Source organism: Sphaeramia orbicularis, unplaced genomic scaffold (assembly GCF_902148855.1).
Source record: "Sphaeramia orbicularis unplaced genomic scaffold, fSphaOr1.1, whole genome shotgun sequence".
NCBI lineage: Eukaryota > Metazoa > Chordata > Actinopteri > Kurtiformes > Apogonidae > Sphaeramia > Sphaeramia orbicularis.
The window spans coordinates 4,337-20,000 of NW_021941580.1; the positions used below are offsets into that span (position 1 = coordinate 4,337).

At 44.4% G+C, this 15,664-nt stretch overlaps 1 pseudogene; it reads right to left on the bottom strand.

Moving 5' to 3' along the window:
- Positions 1-700: 700 nt before the first annotated feature.
- The window catches only part of LOC115416251 (zinc finger CCHC domain-containing protein 2-like), a 25,110-nt pseudogene continuing 10,146 nt past the window's right edge, over positions 701-15,664 (bottom strand).

Here is a 15,664-nt window from a genome sequence, read left to right on the forward strand (position 1 = left end):
ATCATATAATTGGACTTTTTTTTTTTACAGTGAAATGCAGACAAACCTTTGGATGATGTGGTTCTGGTCCAACTGGTTCTGGTTCTGACCCACTTTAGACCAGACTGGACTGAATGTAGAAGCTGAACTGAACAGACTGACGGCACTGCTTTAACCCAAACACATTCAAGTGGAAAAAACAAACAAACAGAAGAATGCATGTGCTCCGTCCACAGTCTGTGTCCATTTAAACTGTTTGTGTTCATTCACCTGCCGGACGATCCCACTGCGGGCCGACGTTCAGAACCAGCACAAACATGTGTGTGTGTGTGCTTAGAAAAATGCATAAGAACCGTTTGAGTCCACTTCAGTTTCCTGTAAAAACAGAAGCGTTCCCAAAAACTGGACTCTTCCAATAATTCAGTCATAAGTTAAAGGTTTCTGTCCCTCAGTGCAAAAAGATCCAAACCTACAAGAACACGCAGACCACCGCTGGTTTCCATGGGAACAGGGGGGGGTCCAGCACCGGCACTGGGGTCAGGGGGTTAAGGGGCTCATGGGGGTTCAGGGGTTAAGGGGGTCAGAGGTTACTCCATGTTCAATCCAGTCTGTGGTTTTTTTTCTTCCTGAACTTGGTCCAGAAGCTTCTGTGAGTGTGTGGATGCTGACAGGAGGACGGTCGCCGTGGAAACAGGACGTGGACCGCCTCCTCCTTTTTCAGTCAGTGTTGTCGTGTTTCTGAAACATGTGAGGACGACGAGTACTTGAGCCGGAACCCACCTGGAAAACACACACACATATATTAATATATAAACACATATGTAAATATATACACACACAATATATCTATATATATGTAAGGGTAGAGACTGCGATCTGGTAGGATCGGCGATTCTACCAGTAGAGACTCCGATCAGAGTCTCTACTGGTAGAAACTCCAATCCGAACCCTAACCCCTAACCCTAACCCCTAACCCTAACCCCTAACCCTAACCCTTCTACTGGCAGGATCGGAGTTTCTACCAGTAGAGACTCTGATCGGAGTTTCTACTGGTAGAATCACCGATCCTACCAGATCGCAGTCTCTACCCTTATATACATATATATACACACCTATATATATATATATATATATATATATATATATATATATATATATATATATATATATTATATATATACAACACACACACACACATAATATATACACACACACATACATATACACACACACACACATATTATACACATACACACACACATACACACATACACACAGTGTCAGTCTTCTATCATGTGTAAACCCACATGAATTTAACAGACAACTGTTTGATTTTAACCTAAGCTTATGCATGCAGTTCCACTGAAAATCCACCAGGTGGTGCGTATTCTTTACAAATGACAGTGAAGTGTGGAAGCAGGAGACAGAAAATGAAAGTCATTAAGGAGGAGCAAATGTGAATATGTGTCCAGTTTTTTGTGAGCAGTGTGGAGTTTTGTTGTTTATACATAAGTTCAAAGTAAATGCTAACTCAGAAGAAGCAAGTTTGTTCCTAAATATTGTTTTGTTACCAGAGGATAAAGGATGACCTCTGTTCAGTGTGTTCACCACAGCTCTCCGGTGAGTGTGCTTTTCTTTCATTGTTAGCTTAAAGAAAATGATGCTAGCTCTTGCTAGATTCATGAATGCAGATGATATTTTATGCTAAAAAACTAGTCGGAGAAATGTGAGGTGTTTTAAAAAAAAAAACTCAGCACTGTTGAATTTATGTGTGAATTTTGAGAAGCTGATGTGAACTGTTTTGTCAGCAGAAATACTGGCTTTGTGAATCATTTTATTTAAGTTAAAGGCATGTTAATGTTCAATGGTTTTGAGCATTTGTGCAAACAATAAGCTGATACAAATGAGTATTTAAGATCCTGCTAATGCTGCACAGTGTGAAGAACACTGGACTTTAACTGAGGTTCACTTGTGCGCTGTGCAGGTTGGGTTTTTATGGTCGAATTCTGAGAAGACAACTGCGATCTGAGACGGGAGCCAGAGCGCTCATCACTGCTGCACAGACGAGTCACAGCCAGGCCATGGATTTGGATTCATCAGCTTTCCACGTGGATTCCAGATGGGATTTAGAAAAGAGAAGTAACTCTAAGGGGGCCCCGAATTAGCGAAAGGCTAAGCCTGAACTAAAAGAGAAGGAAAAGAAACCAAAGTGACGAAGGAATAAAAGGGGACATTTGACTGAACTGAACAAACTGACAAAAAGGATCCTACTTTACCATTATGTAAAAAAAACGGAACAGTTCAGGTACCCAGGTACAACTGTTTGAGACTGGCCAGTTAAGTTTTGTTTTTTGTTTTTTTTCATTTGAGTGTTGGATTTACACAGCGCTGGGGAAAATACACATTTCAATCAGAGATATTTATATTGTGTTTTGTTTTGTTTTTCTTTTTCATGAGAATAATTGAGGGATGAATCAGCACAGTTATGTTTCAGAAGTGCTCTTGTTATTTTTTTTGGTTGTGAATAAACACACCCACTTATGGTAGAGAGTTGTTGTGTTTTGCTTACTATCCTCCTCTTAGAACCTGGATTCTAGATATTGGTGTATTCCTCCTCCCAGGTGTTTACCCTTCTTTAAATTAGTGTTAGGCATATAACAGTTCAGTCTCATTCATGCATTAAATTCATGTTCATATTCATTCATGAACTTCAGCTGAACTCCTGTTAACTCCATCACCGTCTGCATCGAATGGACGACTGCACAAACTGAGTCCACCTGAGTCCACCTGCTCTGGCTTTAACCATCAGTTTTTCCTTAAAGTCACTCAATAACACCACGGCCTAATCTGCATAAGTATTATAAATGTGCATGTCGTTAGTCTCTTTTCCAATAGACTTTTATAAAACTCTAAATTTATCTGATGTTAAAACCACAAACTCTAGTTTTCGCTGAATAGTTGTTGTTGTTCCAGGTGTTTGTTCGTTGTTGAATTGGTTTCTGATCCAAAACTGTAACGGAAAGACCTTTGAGTCCAACAGGAGTCACATGACCAAAACCAACTACAGTCACATGAGTCACATGACCAAAACCAACTACAGTCACATGAGTCACATGACCAAAACCAACTACAGTCACATGACCAAAACCAACAGATGTGGATGGATGTTAGAACAAGAGAAGAAGAAGAGTTTTTCCCAAACGTGTGTATGTGTGGACACCAGTGTTGGGAATAACGGTGTTAAAAATAGTGGCGTTACTAATGTCATTATTGTTTTCCGTTATTGTTATCAGATAATTTAAGGAAGGAGTTATCAGCTCATTTATTCATTTGTTTCCTATTTTATACTTCTATTCTTCCTGAACTGAACAGGACAATCCTCTGGGATTAAGAATGGCTTCAGCTTTGACTGTTGCCCCCCCCCCCCCCCCCAGTGTGGGCGTTACCTGTCTGTGTGGACTCCAGGGGGGGCTGGCTGCAGTCCTGGGCGTAGTGTCCGCTCACCCCGCAGTTATAACAGGACACGTTGCCGTTCTTCTTGTTGACCCCGCCTCCCCCAACGTTGCCGGGGGCAGCATCCCCAGGGGGTTGGGGTACACGTGCTGATAGACGCGCTGGCAGAAGGACGCCGCCGGCGCCATCTGCTGCTGGAGGTTGTAGTTCGCAGCTGCAGCCACCGCCGCCGCCGTGCCCAGCATGTGCGACGGCACGTCGGCGTGACTGTGGGAGTGGTTGTGGAGGGAGGGGCCATAGGGGGGGGGGGCAGCAGGGAAGAACGGGGGCATGGTGTTGGCGCCGTTGGCCTGGTGAGGCGCTTGGGCCTGCGACAGGAAGCTATTACTGCACATGCTCGTCAGCTGGAAGAGGTGTGGCGGTAAACTGAACACCTGCCGCGCTGCTGCTGCCATCTGGTGGGCGGGGAAGAACATGGGGGCTTGGCAGGCGGTGGAGCTGCCGCCGCGCCCCCCCGGCCGCCACAGTTGTTGTGACAGCCGCAGGTCCCACAGCCCGCCGGCGGCTGTGTGGGCTGCTGGGGCGGAGCTTGCTGCTGCTGTGGGGGTGTCAGAACAGCGGAGTTACCGGGGGCGGCGGTTCCACAGGAAACGCTGCTGTTGCTGTAGGACGTACAGTCACTGTGGGCCGTGCTGTGGGTCAGCGCCGGGCTGAGGTTGGGGGCGGGGCCTGGGGTGTGGGTGGGCACGGCCGGAGGAACGGCCACTTGGACATGACCAGGAGACGGCGCAAGTCCGGTGGGGGCTCCTACGGCGGGCATGACGGGGGCTGGGACAGGCAGCGTGTAGGATGACGGCAGGCCCGAGGGTAAGGTCAGGCCGGGGTGCTTGGCGTGGGGTGTGTCCAGGGGCAGGGGGCCGGTGCCGGAGGGGTCCTGGCAGGGCGGCGGTGGCTGGAGGGGGGAGAAGGACGTGGGTGGCGGACAGGACGCCAACGGCTCTGATGGAGGCGGTGGACGGAGTGGAAGCGGTCCCTGACGCTCCGTCGGGGACCCCTTGGCTGTGGGGCAGGACCGTCTTGAACCTGTGGACCAGGGGCGGGGCCGCAGGACCCCCAGGCGAGTGGAGGCCCAGCGGGGGAGCCCGAAGGTGGGCAGCAGCTCCCTCTTGTCGGGGTCTGTGGATGGCCCCCCCACGGCCGGAGGCACTAGAGGCATCTGCATCATCACCGCCGTTGACGCAGACTTCCCATCAGGGACGAGTTGTGGCCTGGAGGGGGGCGGGAACCACAGGAAGGGGGGCATCGCCGGCACCGTTGGGGAGCACGTTAGGGCAGGGTCTGCATGAAGGTGAGGGGGGGTAGTCTGTGGTGGACTCCGGGGCAGAATGGGCTCGGTCCGGGCCCGGCGGATGCGACCCCCCCTCCCCCACTACAGACGGGTGGGTCTGTGGGGGGGGAGAAGAGGTCATGGCGCGTGGCCTTTAGCCGAGTCGTCAGGTGGCTGTCGGTATCTGAGACCAAGAGCACAAGGGTCAGTCCATGAGTAAGGGACCCCCCCCCACCCACACACACACACACACACACACACACACACACCACACACACTGGATCAATACCTACACAGGACCAGACTGACATAGCTCCGCCCACAGCAGGTCTAATGCACAGTTCAGATTTGTTTGTGTTTTGGTTCATATTCACATTAAATGTGACTTCTATCACTGTAGAGTCTGACTGAATGTGACCCTAAAGTGACCCACATGGACTACAGAGGTCCTGAAGTGACCCACATGGACTAAAGAGGTTCCTGAAGGGACCCACATGGACTACAGAGGTCCTGAGTGACCCACATGGACTACAGAGGTACCTTTGTTGTTGTCATCCTCACTGTCCACACTCTCCTCTCCTCTGTGTCTGGGGCTGGAGGGGAACTGTAACTGTCTGAGGACGTGTCACCGAATGTATCTGGACCAGAACCTCCATCTGCAACACCACCTGGGTCTATGTACAGCAGAACCACAGCCAGTACCAACATACACACCACACCATATATGATAGAATATTAAACATAATCCATACTAACATGTATATAGAATATTAAGTAATTATTTCAGTCATTATAAATTCTATACATATTATAATATTATAACAAATTTAAATATTTAAAGTTATTTACATTCACCTTCATATTAATACTTTTATAAATAACAGATTTCTTTATGTTTCTCTCTCTTCCCTGCACTTTACATTTGGATGTGCTCATGCTACTTAAAATATCTTATTATATTACTACTGTAGTTTTTATTTTTACTGATCCTTCGCAGGTGGAACTTGTCTGGTGCTCTCTAAAACCGTTTATATTTATTACTATCATCTTCAGTGTCCTCGGTGGCCGGTCCTCCTTCTCTGTGTTGCGTTATTGGACATTAGATCCACTCTTCTGGACCAACCGGCCCTTGTACTAACCTGTCCTCTGAGGGGACAGAGCTGGTCCCAGGTCACCGTTGGACACCAAGGCTGGACCCGCCCCCTTCACCGCCCTAGTCCTGCTCCCCGTGTCCCGCAACAGACGAACAGGGAAGACCAGTTACCACCAGTCACATGACCCACCGACACACAATTTACCACCTTTACCACTGTTACTACCTTTACCACTGTTACTACCTTTACCACTGTTATTACCTTACCACTGTTACTACCTTTACCACTGTTATGTACCTTACCACTGTTACTACATTTACCACTGTTATTACCTTTACTACGGTTATTACCTTACCACTGTTATTACCTTTACCACTGTTACTACCTTTACTACTGTTACTACCTTTACCACTGTTACTACCTTTACCACTGTTACTACCTTTACTACTGTTATTACCTTTACTACTGTTATTACCTTTACTACTGTTATTACCTTTACCACTGTTATTACCTTTACCACTGTTACTACCTTTACCACTGTTATTACCTTTACCACTGTTACTACCTTTACCACTGTTATTACCTTTACCACTGTTATTACCTTTACTACTGTTATTACCTTTACTACTGTTACTACCTTTACTACTGTTATTACCTTTACTACTGTTATTACCTTTACCACTGTTATTACCTTTACCACTGTTATTACCTTTACTACTGTTATTACCTTTACCACTGTTATTACCTTTACTACTGTTACTACCTTTACCACTGTTATTACCTTTACCACTGTTATTACCTTTACTACTGTTACTACCTTTACCACTGTTACTACCTTTACTACTGTTACTACCTTTACCACTGTTATTACCTTTACTACTGTTACTACCTTTACCACTGTTACTACCTTTACCACTGTTACTACCTTTACCACTGTTATTACCTTTACCACTGTTATTACCTTTACCACTGTTATTACCTTTACCACTGTTACTACCTTTACCACTGTTACTACCTTTACTACTGTTACTACCTTTACTACTGTTATTACCTTTACCACTGTTATTACCTTTACCACTGTTATTACTGTTATTACCTTACCACTGTTATTACCTTACTACTGTTATTACCTTTACCACTGTTATTACCTTTACTACTGTTATTACCTTTACCACTGTTATTACCTTTACCACTGTTACTACCTTTACTACTGTTATTACCTTTACTACTGTTATTACCTTTACCACTGTTACTACCTTTACCACTGTTATTACCTTTACTACTGTTATTACCTTTACCACTGTTATTACCTTTACTACTGTTATTACCTTTACCACTGTTATTACCTTTACCACTGTTACTACCTTTACCACTGTTATTACCTTTACCACTGTTATTACCTTTACTACTGTTATTACCTTTACCACTGTTATTACCTTTACCACTGTTACTACCTTTACCACTGTTACTACCTTTACTACTGTTACTACCTTTACTACTGTTATTACCTTTACCACTGTTATTACCTTTACCACTGTTATTACTGTTATTACCTTTACCACTGTTATTACCTTTACTACTGTTATTACCTTTACCACTGTTATTACCTTTACTACTGTTATTACCTTTACCACTGTTATTACCTTTACCACTGTTACTACCTTTACTACTGTTATTACCTTTACCACTGTATTACCTTTACTACTGGTATTACCTTTACCACTGTTATTACCTTTACCATCTACAGAGTCCTTTTAGGACAGAATACAAACAAAACTGTTCAAACTGTTAACTGTTTAAAGAGCTCTGTCTGATTATAACTGATACGGTGTTTAATAGTGTTCAATATGTACATATATTGGTACATATATACTGACCTGTCTGTGGTCCCCACTCTGCTCTTGGCCTTAGACACTGTGTGACTTTTCCTCTCAAACTCCTGATGCTGTTGGAAACAGTCAGGACACAGATTTAGACACAGATTTATGGTTCCATGTGAACATAGACCAGAACCGTCAGTCATGTGAGTTCAGGTTCCAGTCAGTCTCATCCAGGGGTGGGTAAACTACGGCCCGCTGAAGGTTGGTCCAGAATTCAGACTTGATGTGAATGATTGCATTGATTGGACTTGGACTTGTAATGACAGGCATTTGACCACCAGGTGAAGCATTAGGAGCCTGGTCCACTTCTACTACTCAGAACCATCTGATGATATGAGACTGTAACGTCATTTGAACCAGTCAAATACAAATACAACCAGAGAGAAATGATGACAACTCCAAATGAGTCTGTTTGTTTTAGTGGAAAAAATAAAATTATATGAAAATATTTACATTTATAAAACTATCCTCAAGAAAAAAAATGGAATAACTATGAACAAATATGAACGACCTGAAATATCCTCAGTAAAACAGGTGTCATTTTACCAATAGTCCCCTGCCCCCCCACCCCCACTCACCTGTTCTACTTCCTGTTGCCCCCCCTACCTGTTTTACTTTCTGGTTGCTCCTCCCCATACCTGTTGTACTTCCTGGTTGCCCCCCCCGCCCCCTTACCTGTTCTACTTCCTGGTTGCCCCCGCCCCCCCACCCCCACTCACCTGTTCTACTTTCAGTTGCCCACCCCCCCTTACCTGTTCTACTTCCTGGTTGCCCCCGCGCCCCCACCCCCACTTACCTGTTCTACTTTCTGTTGCCCGCCCCCCTTACCTGTTCTACTTCCTGGTTGCCCCCGCCCCCCCACCCCCACTCACCTGTTCTACTTTCTGTTGCCCGCCCCCCTTACCTGTTCTACTTCCTGGGTGCCCCCGCCCCCCCACCCCACTCACACTGTTCTACTTTCTGTTGCCCGCCCCCCCTTACCTGTTCTCCTTCCTGGTTGCTCCTCATTGGGCAGCTCTTCTTCCTCCTCTCTACTGGACCGTTGAGCTCTGCGGTACGGCCCCCCCCCCTCCGACCCTCCATGGGGGGGCCTTTGGCACTGGAGTTACTGAGAGCAGACACAACAAGTAAGGCTCCGCCCACAGCAGCTCTGACGCTCCGCCCACAGCAGGTCTAATGCCTTCTGTCAGTTTTGAGTCTGAACCGAATGTGACCCTAAAGTGACCCACATGGACTAAAGAGGTCCTGAAGTGAGCCACATGGACTAAAGAGGTCCTGAAGTGACCCACATAGACTAAAGAGGCCTTTGAAGGAGCTAAGGGTGGACTCACCTTCGACATGGACTCTTGGTCCCATGTTTCTTCTTATGTCCCTGAACAAATGACTCTAGGTCTGAAATACACAAACAAACAAACACATCCGTAACACATGACATTTAACCTTCATTAATAAAACTACCTGTGGACTTTATGACTAAATGCCTTTTGTTCTGACCTCAGATCATTTCCTGTCCAGGTAAAGTGTTTGTGTCGGCGTATATTTAATGAACCAGTTGAACATTGGCTGAATTAAAGCAGGAATGAAATCTGACACAGAACCAGAAATCAGAATCTACATCAGAGGCACATGTGGGACGAACACACCAGCCTACACACACACACATATCATATGTATATATATATATATATATATATATATATATATATATATATGTACAGTACAGGCCAAAAGTTTGGACACACCTTCTCATTCTTCGCATTTTCTTTATTTTCATGACTATTTTCATTGTAGATTCTCACTATAACTGAAAACATCTCTTATATTCTAGTTTCTTCAAAGTAGCCACCCTTAGCTCTGATGACTGCCTTGCACACCCTTGGCATTCTCTTGATGAGCTTCCAGAGGTAGTCACCTGAAATGGTTTCCACTTCATAGCTGTGCCTTGTCAGGGTTACTTAGTGGAATTTCTTGCCTTATTGATGGGGTTGGGACCATCAGTTGTGTTGTGCAGAAGTCAGGTTGATGCACAGCTGACAGCCCTATTGGACAACTGTTAGAATGCATATTATGGCGAGAACCAATCAGCTAAGTAAAGACAAACGAGTGGCCATCATTACTTTAAGAAATGAAGGTCAGTCAGTCTAGAACATTTCAAAAACTTTGAATGTGTCCCCAAGTGCAGTCGCAAAAACCATCAAGCGCTCCAACGAAACTGGCTCACATGAGGACCGCCCCAGGAAAGGAAGACCAAGAGTCACCTCTGATGCTGAAGATAAGTTCATCTGAGTCACCAGCCTCAGAAATCGCAAATTAACAGCAGCTCAGATTAGAGACCAGATGAATACCACACAGAGCTCTAGCAGCAGACACATCTCTACAACAACTGTTAAGAGGAGACTGCGTGAATCAGGCCTTCATGGTCAAACAGCTGCTAGGAACCACTGCTCAGGAGAGGCAACAAACACAAGAGATTTATTGGGCCAAGAAACCCAAGGAATGGACATTAGACCAGTGGAAATCTGTGCTTTGGTCTGATGAGTCCAAATTTCAGATCTGTTGGATCCAACCCGCCGTGTCTTTGTGCGACGCAGAAAAGGTGAACGGATGGATGCTACTATGCCTGGTTCCACCGTGAAGCATGGGAGGGGGAGGTGTGATGGTGTGGGGGTGCTTTGCTGGTGACGCTGTTGGGGATTTATTCAAGATTGAAGCACTGAATCAGCATGGCTACCACAGCATCCTGAAGTGACATGCCATTCCATCCGGTCTGCGTTTAGTTGACCATCATTTATGTTTCAACAGGACAATGACCCCAACACACCTCCAGGCTGTGTGAGGATATTTGACCAAGAAGAGAGTGATGGAGTGCTGCGCCAGATGACCTGGCCTCCACAGTCACCGGACCTGAACCCGATCGAGATGGTTGGGGTGAGCTGGACCGCAGAGTGAAGGCAAAAGGCCAACAAGTGCTAAGCATCGGTGGGAACTTCTTCAAGACTGTTAGGAAACCATTTCAGGTGACTACCTCTGGAAGCTCATCAAGAGAATGGCAAGAGTGTGCAAAGCAGTCATCAGAGCTAAGGGTGGATACTTGAAGAAACTAGAATATAAGAGATGTTTTCAGTTATTCACACTTTTTTGTTAAGTACATAATTCCACATGTGTTCATTCATAGTTTTGATGCCTTCAGTGAGAATCTACAATGAAAATAGTCATGAAAATAAAGAAAATGCAAAGAATGAGAAGGTGTGTCCAAACTTTTGGCCTGTACTGTATATATATATATATATATAGATATATATATATATATACACATATATTTACAGGGTGGGGAAGCAAATGTACAATATTTGAGGCAGGGATTGAAAGACAGTGTATGACCAGTTAGTTTATTGAAAGTCATGAGAATTTATTTGCCACAAGAAAATGTCCATAATAGAAAATGTTTTTATTCTATGTGTCCTCCTTCTTTCTCAATAACTGCCTTCACACGCTTCCTGAAACTTGCGCAAGTGTTCCTCAAATATTGGGGTGACAACTTCTCCCATTCTTCTTTAATAGTATCTTCCAGACTTTCTGGTAATAGTTTTGCTCATAGTCATTCTCTTCTTTCCATTATAAACAGTCTTTATGGACACTCCAACTATTTTTGAAATCTCCTTTGGTGTGACAAGTGCATTCAGCAAATCACACACTCTTTGACGTTTGCTTTCCTGATTACTCATATTGGCAAAAGTTTCTGAAAACATATGGATAATAGTGTTAGGTATGATTATGACATCAATATCTAATATATATATATATATATATATATATATATATAATATGTGTGTGTGTGTGTGTGGTGTATTATAATATATATATATTAGATTATGAATTAGCACAAAATTACATTCATCAAAGACCTTGTGCAGCAGCATTAGCATTAGCATTAGCAGCAGAAGCAGCAGCATTAGCATTAGCAGCAGTCGTTATGGCTGTGAGTCCTTCGACTGGTGCAAATATAGCTGTGAAATACAAGGATTCCAACGCCCAGTCTCTCCAAACGACCTCCAAAAATAAACCCAGATGTATGTGTGTGTGTACTTTAAACTGCAGTCATTCAGTGCAGTCGTTCGTCTGTCTTTCATTCATTCTCTGTGCTCTTATCTCTTCTATCAAAACATGTGTGGCTTATTAAGACCTGCACCATCAACAGAACTGAGTTCTGCAGTTTGGACTTGGTTCTTCTCACCTTCCTCCTGACTGGACGCATCAGAGCAGTCTCCTGGGAAAGACTTTCGCGGGCAGTGCCTGGAATGAGAAGAAAACTGGATTAGCAACAATTAGCATCCCCTACCACCCCAACATCCCCTACCGACCTAAACATCCTGAACCAACCTAAACATCCTGAACCAACCTAAACATCCTGAACCAACCTAAACATCCTGAACCAACCTAAACATCCTCTACCGACCTAAACATCCTTTTCCATCTTCAGCATCCTTAACCACCTGAACACCTTGTCATTCAGCATCATCCCCACATATACAAAGAAATAAACGGGGTTCCTGAAGGTACCGTACTGTTAAAGGTTAAAACATTGGAGCAGCATTTGTCTCCTAACCTGTACGTGTTGCAGATGCTCAGGTTTCTTTCGGTGGACTTGTGGTCCATACTTACATCTGCAGCAGGAGGGTTTGGTGGAGTAACTGGAGCCACAGTTGAAGAAGGTGCACACCTTCCTGGTCTGTCTGAAAACTGGAGGGGCTGACAGGAACCGTTCCCTAAAGGCCAACACAGACACAGCTGTATGAACAGACACCACACTGGCGGTGGGATTAAAGCTGGGGTTATCTGTGTGGAAATAAACTTTTACTGCAGTTACAGATGGACATCCATGAGGTTTGACTGACACTTCTACTGTTACTGATCCTGCTTATGGTTCTTTAATGGAATTCTGATGAGGTCACCGTTTACTACCCTGTTACATTTGGCTGTTTACACTGTTTCATGTATGTTTACACGGCTTACAATGTTATATGTGCACATTTCTAAATACATTTCAGCTAAAATTTACTTAGGGGGTCAAATGAGTGGCCATTTTTGTCAAAAAAAAAGTCATCAGAGCATTTCTTTTATTTCTGCATTTATTAGATGAAGTAGTTTGATCATGTTCTAAAAACGACGGTCCGAAACGAGCTCTGTGTGATTACACTAGGTCTGTGTGTGTGTGTGTGTGTGTGTGTAATGGTGTGTTAAATGTGTGTACCTGAGGTTGTTCTCCACCTCCCTCTCTCGTACTGCTCTCCCTGGTTCAGCAGACGTAGGATTCCTTTCTCAAATGACTCGATGCACTGATCCTTTGGAAGCTGCACAGATGGTGGTCATTATGCTGCATTTCCACTACCTGGTACCCGGCTCGACTCGACTCAACTAGACCTTTTGTGCGTTTCCATTATGAAAAGGACCTGGAATCTGGTACCTGGTACTAGTTTTTTGGTACCTCCTCCTCTGAGGTTCCAGGACTGGGGACCAGATACTACAGGTGACACTGTGTAAACACTGCAGACCTCTGATTGGTCAGAGTGGTGTGTGTGCCCCGCCCTTTTCCAGTAAATCTGTCAGTAGGTGAATCCACATGATGACAGTCTGTAAAACTACACCATGGTTTGTCCAGGAGGTTCAGACGCAAACATTCAGCAGGAGTTTGACCAGACAACAGGCAACCAGTGAGTTTATCAGCAACTGTGAGCAGAGCACACAGAAGGAACGCACCGCATCGCTATGACGACCAGGGACTGGAAAGAGGGAGGATCTGGAATGGACAGGGTCTGGCATAGGACCTGGTACCAGAGTGGAAAGGGTCGGGAATAGGACCTGGTTCCAGAGTGGAAAGGGTCTGGAATAGGACCTGGTACCAGAGTGGAAAGGGTCTGGAATAGGACCTGGTTCCAGAGTGGAGTCGAGCCGGTTCCATGTAGTGGAAACGCGGCATAAGACGTGGAGGTGCACAACAGAACATCTTCAGTTCAAAGTCCACACTCACAAAGTTGTGGAAACGGTTTCATAAAGAAAACCCAAACTCTGTCTGCTGTTTGAGTGAATGTTACATTAGGGCTGCGTGATTTTGGCAAAAAATAAAATCCCGATTTTTTTCCTCTAAAAACTTGATTTTCGATTTTGATTTTTGGGTAAAACTACAAAACACAACAGAAGTCAGCATGTCATTTCATGAGCAGCCCACAATGGAAGACACTGCTCCGAGCTCAAATCTGTGATGGTATCATGTAATGGGCCCACAGAAGTTTTATTTATTCATTTTTTTAAATTAAATCTTTATTGAATGAAGTAGAGTATACAAACAATGTATACAAAAGAAAATAACATAAGTTTGCCTGGGGGAATACACTACAATCCAATGTCCAAATCAGAGCAAATACTGATGGTTTTTAGAGCCTTTTGTTTCCAGATTTATCGAATAGCTTAAATGAAGTTCAACATCTTTCAAAAAATAAATAATATTTGGTTTTGTGTTACAAAACTTACATTTGTGAATGAAAAATTTAGCAAGTAAGGGAAATAAATTAATTATTCTTTTTTTTCCCTTTTTGGGGTATCTGGGCCCACAGAAGTGATACCAGTGTAAGACAGGCATCAGTTGTGGACCACATAAGATGAGTGGTCCACATGCAGTTCTATTTCAATTGCGGGATCCGTGCGTGAAACCACGGCTTACATTGGTATCACTACTGCGGACTCATGAACAGATTTAAAGTCTGGTCATTACATGGACTTCTGTGAAAGACCGCTGTCACAGATAGGAGGAGGAGCCTATGTAGCCCAGAGGAGGAGCCTACGGTAGCCTGGAGGAGGAGCCTACAGTAGCCCAGAGGAGGAGCCTACGGTAGCCCAGAGGAGGAGCCTTCGGTAGCCTGGAGGAGGAGCCTACAGTAGCCCGCGGCCGCGCAGCTCGGAAGCACGAGAAAGATGAAATCGATTTGAAGATTTCCCTTTTTTAAAAATAGTCCTAATTTAAAAAAAATCGGATTTTGATTTAAAATCGATTATCGTGCAGCCCTATTTCACATGGTATTTTTTTGTTTTCCTCTTATTACTGCGTTCTACTTGTGAACGGTACCTTCACAGGAAGTTCTCCAGTTCCAAATGGGTTTTGGTCACACAAGTAGAAGAAGATTCTGACCACTTCACCTGAAACACAGAAGATGAATGTTACCAGTGGAGTGGACCAACCCACACCAGGACGTAGACGAAGCCGGTTTAACCCCAGGTGGACACATACCAAAACTGGACTGACCAGACCAGGACGTAGACGGGAGCCGGTTGGAAAGAAACCCCAGGTGGACACAACCAAAACTGCATTATACGACAATGCACAACACCTGAAAATGTCCAAAGCCTCTGAATTTCACCTTGAGCCGTAAACAAAAATACCAATAACTGTCATAGTTTAACCCCCTTAAATACCATGTTTGTAACATAAACAAACTATATTTTTGATGCAAAAAACACAAAAAAAAATCTTTTTTCCAACATTCTACATGAAAATTGCATTATGTATTTTGGATTTTTTCCTCTTGTCATATGTCAGTGATTAACACTGACACTGGTTCATATTCATGATCATTTCTAACCCCTCCCCCAGAGTCAGAGGCCTAATGTCAGCCACTGATAGGTTATAAACCATGTGATGAAGAGGCCGGACCAATTGAACAGCTCCAGCTCTACAGCCAGTTTAGGCGTCCACCAGAAGAACAACCACGGAGCAGTGGGTTCAACAGTCACAGACGTTAGAAAACTAAGGTGATCAAACAGAGTAGAGCTTCGTGTTCAGCTTGAACCTTGTCCAACATGAACAGAGGCCGTGCACACCAGTTCATCCACGTACCTCAAAGTTGTATTCTTTGTCTACTCTTGTTCGTGAGATGCTT